The following is an 11,560-nucleotide window of genomic DNA, read 5'->3' on the forward strand; positions in this document are numbered from 1 at the left end:
AAGAATGCACTGAGTATGTAAAGCATGATCAACATCATTATGAAAGCATAATAGACAACATAGAAATAGCATAGGATGAGAGATAGTATTATGATCGTCATAAGCACTTACTTGCTTTTCATAGGGACTTTTCATTTCTAATGCGAGATTGCGTACATACATCCGTATCCGTATTCATTTATATTCGTATCCATAGTCGTATTCATATACATATCCTTATTCATATTCATATGATATTCGTATTCATACTCATATCTATATCATATACATATCCATATCATATACATATTCGTATTCGCATTCGTATCATATTCGTATCTATATCATATGCATATCCATATCATATACATAGCATTTACATAGCATACCCGACGAAGGTTCAGTGTTTCACGTACCCAACCATGGCTAGGCTCGGTTATCATACATACCTGGCCAACCAAGGCTCATCGTACACATACCTGGCCCTACCAAGGCTTCAGGGTTATCCGTACCCAACTGCAGAGGTGCGCGCGCGTTACGTAAACATATATATATATATATATATATATTCTACCCGGCCATATAAGCTCGGGGTTCCATAATAGTCATACATAGATGTCACACTATGATTCCCTAGGGTGTGATGGGCACCCGACCCCATATCCGGAGCCGAGCGAACCCACATACTCTTATTTCATACATGATCTTTCCGGACTTGTTAAGTCAAATAAGCATGACATACATATTAAGGCTCCCAGATTTTTTTTTTCTTTGCTTATCAAATTCAACTAAATCTGTGATTATATAGAATTCATATTATAATACAAACTGACACATCGGCTGATGGAGCCGCTTACTAAACCGACATACCATACCCATGACTCTGTCTGTAAAGTCTCTAGCATTAACCAGAAACCATATCACATATACTTCTGACTCGGCAGACCTCCAGGAGCAAATGGAGTTTGCCATCTTCGCTGAAACATCTTCTATAATGTCTTCAACTCATCTGGGAGTACCTGCGCGGTATGAAACGCAGCCCCCGAAGAAAGGGGGTCAGTACGGAATATGTACTGAGTATGTAAGGCAGAATACAGTAAGCAAAGTCATAGTCGGAATCAGAAGTACAGAAGTATAACAGACAGAATCACAATCGGAATTTACAGTACAAAGAGAGTGTACACTAGTCAAAATACCGGGGTGCTTATTGCTCAGACTGCCAATCATGTATATTGTTGTCATCTGTCAGAAGGAGTGCAGAAAGTACAAAGTACCAAACTGGTTACTTTCCAAACACAGATAACGTCATATGTCAAGGGATACAGAACGTACAGATTTGTCCAAACGCTGACTTTCCAACCACAGATCATGCATGTCGAAATCATGTATCACATATGCATATAACGTTCCTCGGCCCTCCCGTGAGGGACGCGGTGAATCATATATCATAAATGCATATAACGTGCCCCGACTCTCAGTAAGGGACGCGATGAATCATATGTATCATGTATGCATATAACGTGCCCCGACCCTCAGTGAGGGACGCGGTAAATGGAATCATGTATGCCAATGTCATGTATCATATATGCCAATATCATGTATCATATATGCATGTAACGTGCCCCGGCCCTCTTTTGCGGGACGCGGTGATTGTGCCATCCTGGCCACCACCCCGTCATCATATCATAATGTCATCATATCATACATAACATGCCCCGGCCCGCAAGTGAGAGGGACGCGGTGAATAATGCAGAGAAATACGCACGAGAACATGTCCTGGCCCGGGCTCAGTGAAGTTCAAATCAAAGCTTGCACGAACAGAGTAGTGCGAAACCACATGCACACAATGAAGACCTGAGATACAAACATACTTATATGCAAACACATTATCGGCATCTGGAGGTCCAGAAACAAGCTTCGGGTCAATCGGAACTAGCATACGAAAGTTACGAGCGTTCGAAGTACGGAACACTCCATAAATGTTTCGGAAGTCAATCTTTGCAAAACCGAAGTACTAGTCGTATCAGCTATTTTTCGGATGACGTATAGAGCAACTCAGGTACAACTTAGATTCATACGCACACACCACTACATATCAAGGTATTAATTATATCACTTATTTTCTTTATTAACAACTAAGGAACATATCAAATAGGTCTTTAGGTATCGTGCTAACCTCATATGGATGAAATTAAATAAACTTCCGAAATCATGTGTACGTATCGTAACATATCAAGCTTCGGTGAAACCATCATTCATGTTATCATACTTACAAAATTTTCTGTAAAACATGCTTCACGAAAGTTGGGGGCAATATGACTCATAATATTCTTTCCGACATAAATTCTTTATACTTATTTCGTTACTCGATCATGTCGTAAAATGGGTCATGTCAAACATACTTCTACCCGTATAAGTCAGAATCATAGGCAGACTCGGAACATATTAGATAGCACTTTAGAAGCGAATTCCTTCCGGATATCTTACGGATCAGACCAAATATAACTTATAAGATCGCGTGCACATATCAAAATATAGATTAAGGACTCAATGGGATAATAAAACAACCAAGAGTTTCCTTTAATTATTTTACGAAATTAAGCCAGATAGAACAATAGGGGAAGATTCGGGAGTAGTGGGTCCACCTCGGATCAAGTCGAGGCGACGGACATGAATCATGGACATTAGGGTCTATAGAGTCATCCAAGGAAGTTTCGAGTCGACTTGATTACATTTACAAAAGTTTCGGACGTTTGATTTCCTTTCGACCAAAACATGAGATTTATAGTTCAATTAGATTGAATGAATAGTGCTCAAATTCACTTTCGGATTTCTATGAACAGAATTGCCCCCGAGGCTCAAGTATCGACCTAGTATACCTAGGACATGCCAAAAGAAGGAATAGGGTAGCCTTACATACCTTGATTGCGCCTTACGCTCGTCCAAGTTCAATTCTCGTTTCGCTCAAAATCTACAAATGGTCATAAGTGCCAAATGTGAGTTGTGAACTTTTTAAGAATTCAATTTAGATTCATATTTGTCTACCGAAATTCCGGCAGCATTTCCCCTATAAATTCAACATCCCCAAAAGTTTAACGTAGCCAAAACAATCCACAACAACCCAACAACAACATCAATAACAACAAGTACTACAAAACACATAATATGGCATAACTAGCCATCTTTCCGACATAACACAATATCTTTCATTCCGACTTCACACTTCCAAACCAATCTTACTATTTTCATATTCATCATCAATCACGATCATTACAATGCAAATTGGGAGCATTCCATACCATTTCCGCAAAATATTCATAAGATATACAAAAATGTTCAACTTTCCACCAAGACCGTAATTCACCTAAACTTCCCATTTCTCAACATAAACATTCATAATTCATTCTTACCTTCCTATTTCATTAATGACAATCATAATTTGCACCTTACCACTTTCATTCCCATCATAAAATACATAATGACAACAACCAAAATACTACATAAAATTATTTCATCATTCCTACACACAACACACACACACGGCTACACATACTAATCTCAACTCCAACTTGAACCATCAAATTCTCATTTTCATCATAGAATACTTATCAACAACAACCAAATCACCATATAAAATTTAGTTCATCTTTTCTACACAACATGCACACACACGGCCAAGCTTCCAACTTGCATGGTTTCATGATTTTCTTCCATTTCCACTTACTACAACATAAATGAACCCTTCATAACATATAAAAAGGAATTAAATCATACCTTTTCCTTCTAACTTCTTCACTTGACTAGGGTTGTGATTTTGCAACAAAGGATGATTTTCTTGCTTCAACAATTATACCACGTTGAAGAGGACTCTTGAATTAGTAGGAATACATGAAGAAATCAATTTTTGGGACAAAATTTCATAGGGGTAAAACCCCCTCCTCTTGGCCGAAATGGCCATGGTCTTTTCTTCTTCTTTCTCTATTTTCTCCTCTTCAAGTTTCTTGAATTTTCCAAATTCAAATGTGATGAAATTCCATTCATGTGCCATATATTAAGGTCATGTGGGACATGGCCCACATCCATGTGCATGGCACATGTCCCTTATTTTTATTTTCTTTTTCCTTTTCTTTCTTTCTTTTTTATTTTTTTTCATGAATACATGATTTGCTAATTCCAATTTTGCCCTTAGACTTTCCCAATATCTTCTTGAGTCACTTTGTGAATTTACCTTCTTACCCTTAGCCTTTCCTCATATTTCCACATCCAAAATTTTCATAACCAACTTATGTACCAAACAAGGTCAAATTATAATCTTGTCCTTAACTTGTCACAATTATCTCAAACTATCCGAACGCGAAAAATACGGGGTATAACAATAGACACATATACATAAAAGCTCATAAGAATCTTTAGCATCATTACTATTAACGTTGTCATCGTTATCGTTATCACTATTATCGTCGTTCCTTACATCTGTCCTTATAGGATTACTCGTCATATGAGGATCTTAGTAGAATCGTAACATATCGAGAATCATAAGCTTAGTAGCTTTTGAAGATAGAATCATTTGGAGGACATCATAGAAGAATAGATATTTGGCAAAAAAACCATGCCTTATGAAAGAAGGGTTAGCCTTACATATATTTCCGTTCAGCTATTCTATCACTTGCACGTTCTCCTTCAATGCTCACGTTTCTACCTTCATTAGAGTTATACTATCATTAGAATGTCGATGACTTAACATACATGACTAAAGCTAGAGAGAATTGGACAGCATCTCCTTTATTTATACGACTTCCTCCATATCGTATATCAACTCTCAAACGTCAATAATACATTCACAATATCATAACAATAGTCTTTATTCATCTACATTATCCATATTTCTCAATTCACTTCCAATCATCCATATCCATGGTCATAACACACGATTACGTTCATTCATATCCAATGCCTATCCCTTATTCTTAAAATCATTTATAACATAACCATATCACAACACATTAAGAATCATGACTCAATTCAAGCTATTACTCAAAATGGCACTATTTCCACATTCATGACTCATTTTTCTATATCCTTCTACAATCCAAGTGTTTCAACTTTCAAATACCTTAAATAGCATGGAAATACCATAAATATTACCTTAGATGGTGTAGGGATGACCCTTGGGTGGAAACTCCTCACTTGAGCAAAACTCTAGTTTTACCTTCACTTGGATCCCTTGCCTTGGATGAATTTTAATGGGTTTTTTACGCTTGATTCACTTAGTTTGGTGTATTTGATCACTAATACCTCTTGAATTCTTGTGGGAGAAGTGTAGAGAGATGTTTTAGAGAGAAGGGGTGTGAAAGGAAATGAAATAAGGCTTGGATCCCTAATTAATAACACAAATCTGTCCCGATCAGTTTCTACGAACCAACATACGGTCCGTATAAATTATACTGACCATATGTCTGGCCGTAGATTTGGTCCAGAGAGGGATGCTAATCTGGGCTGATTATACGGTTGAACATACGGTCTGTATGTTTTATACGGCCAATATGTTTGGCCGTATAATGCCCAGTTTTCAGAAGTCTGTTCTCGTCGACTCGTTTGATCTCCAATCCTTATGGAACCTTCTTAGCACTTTTCTATCACCTCATTAACAATCTAAGGGACGTTATAACTCTTCTCCCAAGCATTTTTAAATCCTTGTTAACTTGTTACTTATAATTCCTTTTCGATACCTATCGTATGCCGTGCCATCTCTTGGAAAACTTTCTTCCCCTACCTCGAACGTCTTTGAAATCTTAATTAGGGTCATCAAACGTTATTCCTTACTTATTGACATACCGTATACTCGTGCTCTTCATTAGTCTATTCACTGTGCATCAACGAAATTTTTTTCGAGGTGTAACATTCTTCCCTCCTTAAGAACATTCGTCCTCGAATGTTAAGTCCTCGGGGATTCTATAAAAATTTCGCCAGAGTTTCCCCTGTAATATGGCACTACCATCCTGTCACAATAGCCCATAATAACAATGCCTTATAGGGCCACAACATAAAAGCAATAGAGTTTGGCCACACACGACCCAAAAGCATAAAAGGAAAACATACGTACCTTAAGATCTTGATGTCTCATCTTGGATTTCTTCTAGGGGCTGAAATAAGTGTGGGTACTTGGATCTCATAAGTTCTTCCGCTTCCCATGTCGTTTCTTCTCGTTTATTGTTTCTCCATAAAACCTTAACTGAGGCCACTTCTTTGTTTCTAAGCCTCTATACTTGCCTATCTAATATGGCAATGGGTATCTCTCCATAAGTTAACTTTTCTGTCACTTGAACATCATTTAATGGCACGATCCTAGTAGGATCTCCAACACATTTACGAAGCATCGAGACATGGAAAACTGGGTGAAATGACTCCAAATCAGGAGGTAGATCTAACTCATAGGCCACTTTGCCTACTTTGCGCACAATCTCATAAGGCCCAATGTATCGGGGACTAAGCTTCCCCTTTTTGTCAAATCTCATTACACCCTTCATTGGTGACACTTTTAAGAATATCCAATCCCACTACAAGAAAAATGACCTTTAGCGAGGGGAAATCCAATCGTTAAAAGTTCAAATTCGGTCGCTATAAGTCTATAACGACCGGAAACAATCCGGTCGTCACTGGTCGCTAAAAGCCTTGTCGTTAAAGGTTAACGACCGAATTTGAGGCCCGGTCGTAAAAGATATTTTAGCGACGGAAAAATTCCAGTCGTTGTATTTACTTTTAGCGACTAATTTTCCCTTCGCTATTGGGAAATTCCCTTCGTTAATGCCCATTTAAGGATTCAACAATCCGATCGTTAAAGGGTTTTAAAGACCACACTTCCCTTCACTAATGTAAATTTTTATTAAATATAATTAGATAAATATATATTTTCCGAAGTGATTACGGAATAGTAATCATTAATTCATATGCTTTAACACACTTACATATACACATCCGCATCGAAAAATATACCAAAAAATGAATGTTATTATAAAGTTACACTGTTAATTGCAATGAACTAAAGGTATATATTTCAAAAAAATATAAACATCCAAGTTGTATGACATTACTTTTATCAACTCCTTAAAAACTAAAAAGGTAGAATTGTAGCATATGTACAAATGATTTAAAACACCACTAACAAAATAAAAACCAATTGCCCTTGTACTTGCTCTGAAATCTCTTCAGAGGACATGTTCTTAGAACTTCAAAGTCGTGATCTGTTAAAAGAACAAATTCATGTCAATTAAGTGACAGAATTCCTACAGCTACTTCATTTAGAAAACAAATGAATAATTAATCACTAACTAAATACTTTGAGTACTATTTTGATTGAACAAATGCAAACCATCAATAGCTTCAAGAAAGTATATCTTCTGTTTCAATAGGAAGCAATTTAGATTTCAACCTAGAGAAAGTTCTAAAAATAAAGTAATCTATTCTACTAGCATTTGTCAAGTTATAGCACTAGCCATGACGTTAAATCTTTTCGCTAACAGACTTTTAAGTTGGCCTAGTAGTAGGAAAGATCAACCTATGATGATAGTAGAAAGAAATTAGGAGAGAACCTGTCCACGCAGAGAATTTGAAATATATAAAAGGTGGACAATTACAAGCTTAGGAAAAAAGAACTCTGAAAGTATATGTATTAATCCATGCCATCAGATCATTTTCTAGACATGTACATTAACTGACTACAAACAATTAATAATTTGCATTGGAGCATGTCTAGGAAATATTACCTTTTTGGAAGGGAGATTTTGCTGGTTTTTACTATACAGAACTTAAGAAGTCCTTCCTTTTTAAATGAAAACAGCATTAACACATATTAACAGTTAATTAAGTCAATGAAGGAGTTGGTCACTTTACTAATTTTATCAAATGAGGATCCTCAGCATCAGCAGTGCTCCGCTAACAGCGTAATTCCACCTTGATTTATTATAAGTTCCTGGTTGGCATACTCCTCAGAACATAGTAGCTCTTAGGATACAAAGGGCCTAGACAAGGACATAAAGTATCCTCTGTAGGGGAAATAAAGAGAGAAAAAGAGAGCTATAGATTGAGAATCACCATTTTACTAGCTGCTATTTTGCGATGGTATCATTCTCGGAATTACTAAAAAGCATCAGTAATGAATTAAGACCACCAGCTTCAACATCTTTACCTGATCCTTCTCTCAAAGCCAAAGCACCAACGCCTTTTAATTTAAATTGAAGAAACAAAGGCATGAATTCATGAATATCACAACATACAAGGCATATTTTAAGGGATCACTTTAAGAATACACTGATGAAACTAAAAACAAAAAAGAGCATGTTTGTCGGAATGGCCTTTTTTTTTTTTTTTTTAATTCCAACAGAAAAATCACAAATAAGAAGCCTTCATATCACTGCAAATAATAAAGTTCAGAAAATACCTGTGAGACTGAAAATAAATAGAGAAGGCCAGATACTATAACAATTTAAGACAGGCAGCGACAAGTCAAGGATAAAGAGAATAATTAAAATAAGACTCTGATTGTATGCACGCTTAAGCAAAGAAAATGCGGCAACGGATCTCACATTGAGACTCCCATTTTTCTCCATTTCTTTTTCCGGACATAGGCAATAAGTAGGGCAAAACATTGTTATTAAACGATGTTGACTATAAGCATACTAGAAATAATTACTGCTTCAGATATTATCCCCTTATTAATACTAAACTGAAAATTGACTATGATGACCAACAAAAAATTTGGTCAGTATAAATTTGACTACTTTATTTTTATGGCACCACTTTAATTTAACCAATGAGGCCACTATCCACAAGTAATGGAAAGCACATATCCTGCACAAGTTCAGATTAAGAAACAAATGATTCTTGTTAGAGGTTGAAATGTGCTATGGACAATAAGATATTTCCACCTGTTCTAATAGTTTTTCCCTGGTAGTCTAATATTTGTCCGCTAATTGAGAAAAGGATAACTTGAAAATGAGAGGAAAATAAACAAAAATTCTCACTAAAGACTACCAATACAACCTCTTATTATTAAGAACACAACAAAGCTAACTTTATGCAGTCTCATCAATAGTTTAATCAACATGATCCAATTTGCAAAAATACAACTATTACAAAATTAGAAGTCTGGACCAATTGTCATCTGTATGAGGATTCTTCAAGCATTGATCTATTGAAACACCTAGAATATCTCCATAACAAACCTCAGAGAAAGGAAAACAAACCCGTCCACAAGAAACCCAAAAGAGAAAAAAGGAACACCTTAAAAATTAGTGTACATGAAGAGGATAAGTAATTCATTATCGAAGTATTACCATGTGGTTTGCTAATGACATTACTGCTAATACAAACATGAAGGAAATGAGATCAATAAGTATAAATGCCAGGAAATATAAAAGCCCTTCACTGCCAGTATAAATATTTTGGTCCTTATAGTTGTTTATTTTGGTCCTTGGTTCATTTCAGTTCTTACAAAAGTAATGAAAAGAGATCCTTGTATCACAGTGTAACAATGAACAAGTTCCTTCAAGCAGGGCTATAGTTGAAGGGCTTAAGGGCAAGAATCTAGATGCAAAAATATTATCAAAGAATATTTATAAAGAATTTATTGACTATCTTCTTAGTCAAAGAGCACAGCATCTATTCGTATTCCCTCTCCATTTCCAACTATTCAAAGCATGTCTATTCATTAATCGACCTTTTTAAATTCATTAAAAAATAACTGTAACTAAGCACTCTAAGAATCATCCCTGACACAGAATATCTAAGGGATTGGTCTTAGTGCATGTATGGTCAACAAATTTACAGAGTACTCGATGATAAGAAGCTAATGGCCAATATTAAATTGCTCGAATTTTAGACAACCATGAAATGGAAACTCCTTCTCTCAAGTACTAGGAATAGATTAAGAGAATTCATATGTAGGCTGCTATTTTTAGTTCTACCAGTTTGGCGCATCTATATACAAACAGTCCTTCACTTGTTTTATTCTTTTATGACACTACATATTCTAATGTAGAGACAACATTAGCACTCTAATTTCCAGAACACTGGAAATAAAATGTCTAAGTGACAATTTTATCTGAGAAGTAGGCTTAGCTTACCTTATTCAAATGGTGTCGAGCTACTACAGTCAAATTACTCACAATCTAAATCAAGGAATACACCAACTGCAGGAATAAAAAACACGAGAAAGAAACAGATAATAAAGATAAACATAGAAAGAGAGTTTTGGTAATGAAGCAAAAGCGTGAAGGAGCATTAATTAATTACCCCTAAGCAATGATTTTCTGATAACTCCCTCCAAGAATATTCACACGACAGTAGGATCTGAATAAACCTACACTAAGAAAAGAAGCAAACTTCAACACCTTGATGAACTAATCGAAAGAGAATATCCATCAAAATGGCATCGAAAAGAAAACATGAATTAATTTCAAACTCTGATCAGACGCATCTGTTAATTAAAACCCTAAAGTCATCGACCACATAGTCTCAAACTTTGGGAAGTGATAAATGAAAATCAAATCCGAGAATCATAGAAAAATCCGCAAAACATAAACCCCACTTAAACAATTAACCAAAGGAGAAAATCAAATTTTCAACACATCAACCTCAAATACTCTACTTGATGAATAAATAAAAAGTCGATTCCACAAAATCAACAAACAATTGGATTGATTCTACAATGGAATGAAGACTGAAACATTTAATTGAGATCGAGAAGGGAAAATACTGGCAATGAATCCAAATCGGGAGAGAAGGTGGTTATCTGAGAAGGTAGAGACACGACAGGCTTTGTGTTTGTGTCTTAATTTTTGCCCTTTTGATTTTTATTTTGGGGGAAATGCAGTTTTGGGTGGGGGAGGGCGGGGAAAAATGCTGGCGCCTTAAATTTTGATTTTAACGACTGAAAATTGTGCATTTTAATGTCCGCAAAATAACCCTTCGTTATTGAAGATCTAAAAATTGATTTTAACAACCGGATAAAGGTTGGGTCGCTATTGGGATCCTTATAACGACCGAACCCATGCCCCGTCGTTAAGATGTGGTCACCAAAAGTCACGTTTCTTGTAGTGTCCTTCACTTGGAACTCTAAGTCCCTTCGACGATTATCCGCATGGGACTTTTGACGACTTTGGGCTGTTAATAACCGATCTTGTATGAGCTTAACTTTTTCTATGGCTTGCTGGACCAAGTCTGGCCCTGTCAATTTAGTCTCTCCTACCTCGAACCACCCAATTGGGGATCTACACTTTCGCCCATATAAAGCCTCATACGGTGCCATTTGGATGCTAGAATGATAATTGTTGTTATAAGCAAATTCAATGAGTGACAAGTGATCATCCCAATTACCTCCAAAATCTATCATACATGCCTGTAACATATCCTCAAGAGTCTGAATGGTACGTTCAGCTTGTCTATCAGTCTACGGGTGAAATGTCGTGCTAAGGCTCACTTGAGTCCCTAAACCATCTTGAAAGGACTTCCAAAAATTAGCTGTAAACTGAGTTCCTCTATCTGAGATAATAGATGCTGGGACACTATGGAGTCGCACTATCTC

The 11,560-nt window shown here is 36.3% G+C and overlaps 1 long non-coding RNA gene across 1 annotated transcript; it reads right to left on the reverse strand.

The window, feature by feature from the left end:
• Window positions 1-2,981: 2,981 nt before the first annotated feature.
• On the reverse strand, window positions 2,982-10,962 carry LOC132644642 (uncharacterized). Its single transcript, XR_009583880.1, has 3 exons — window positions 10,733-10,962; window positions 10,270-10,341; window positions 2,982-10,166 (listed from the first exon to the last, which is right to left on the reverse strand). It is a non-coding gene; the product is annotated as an uncharacterized LOC132644642 (long non-coding RNA).
• Window positions 10,963-11,560: the final 598 nt, after the last annotated feature.

The sequence above is a fragment of the Lycium barbarum genome, chromosome 6 (assembly GCF_019175385.1).
Source record: "Lycium barbarum isolate Lr01 chromosome 6, ASM1917538v2, whole genome shotgun sequence".
NCBI classification, from domain to species: Eukaryota; Viridiplantae; Streptophyta; class Magnoliopsida; order Solanales; family Solanaceae; genus Lycium; species Lycium barbarum.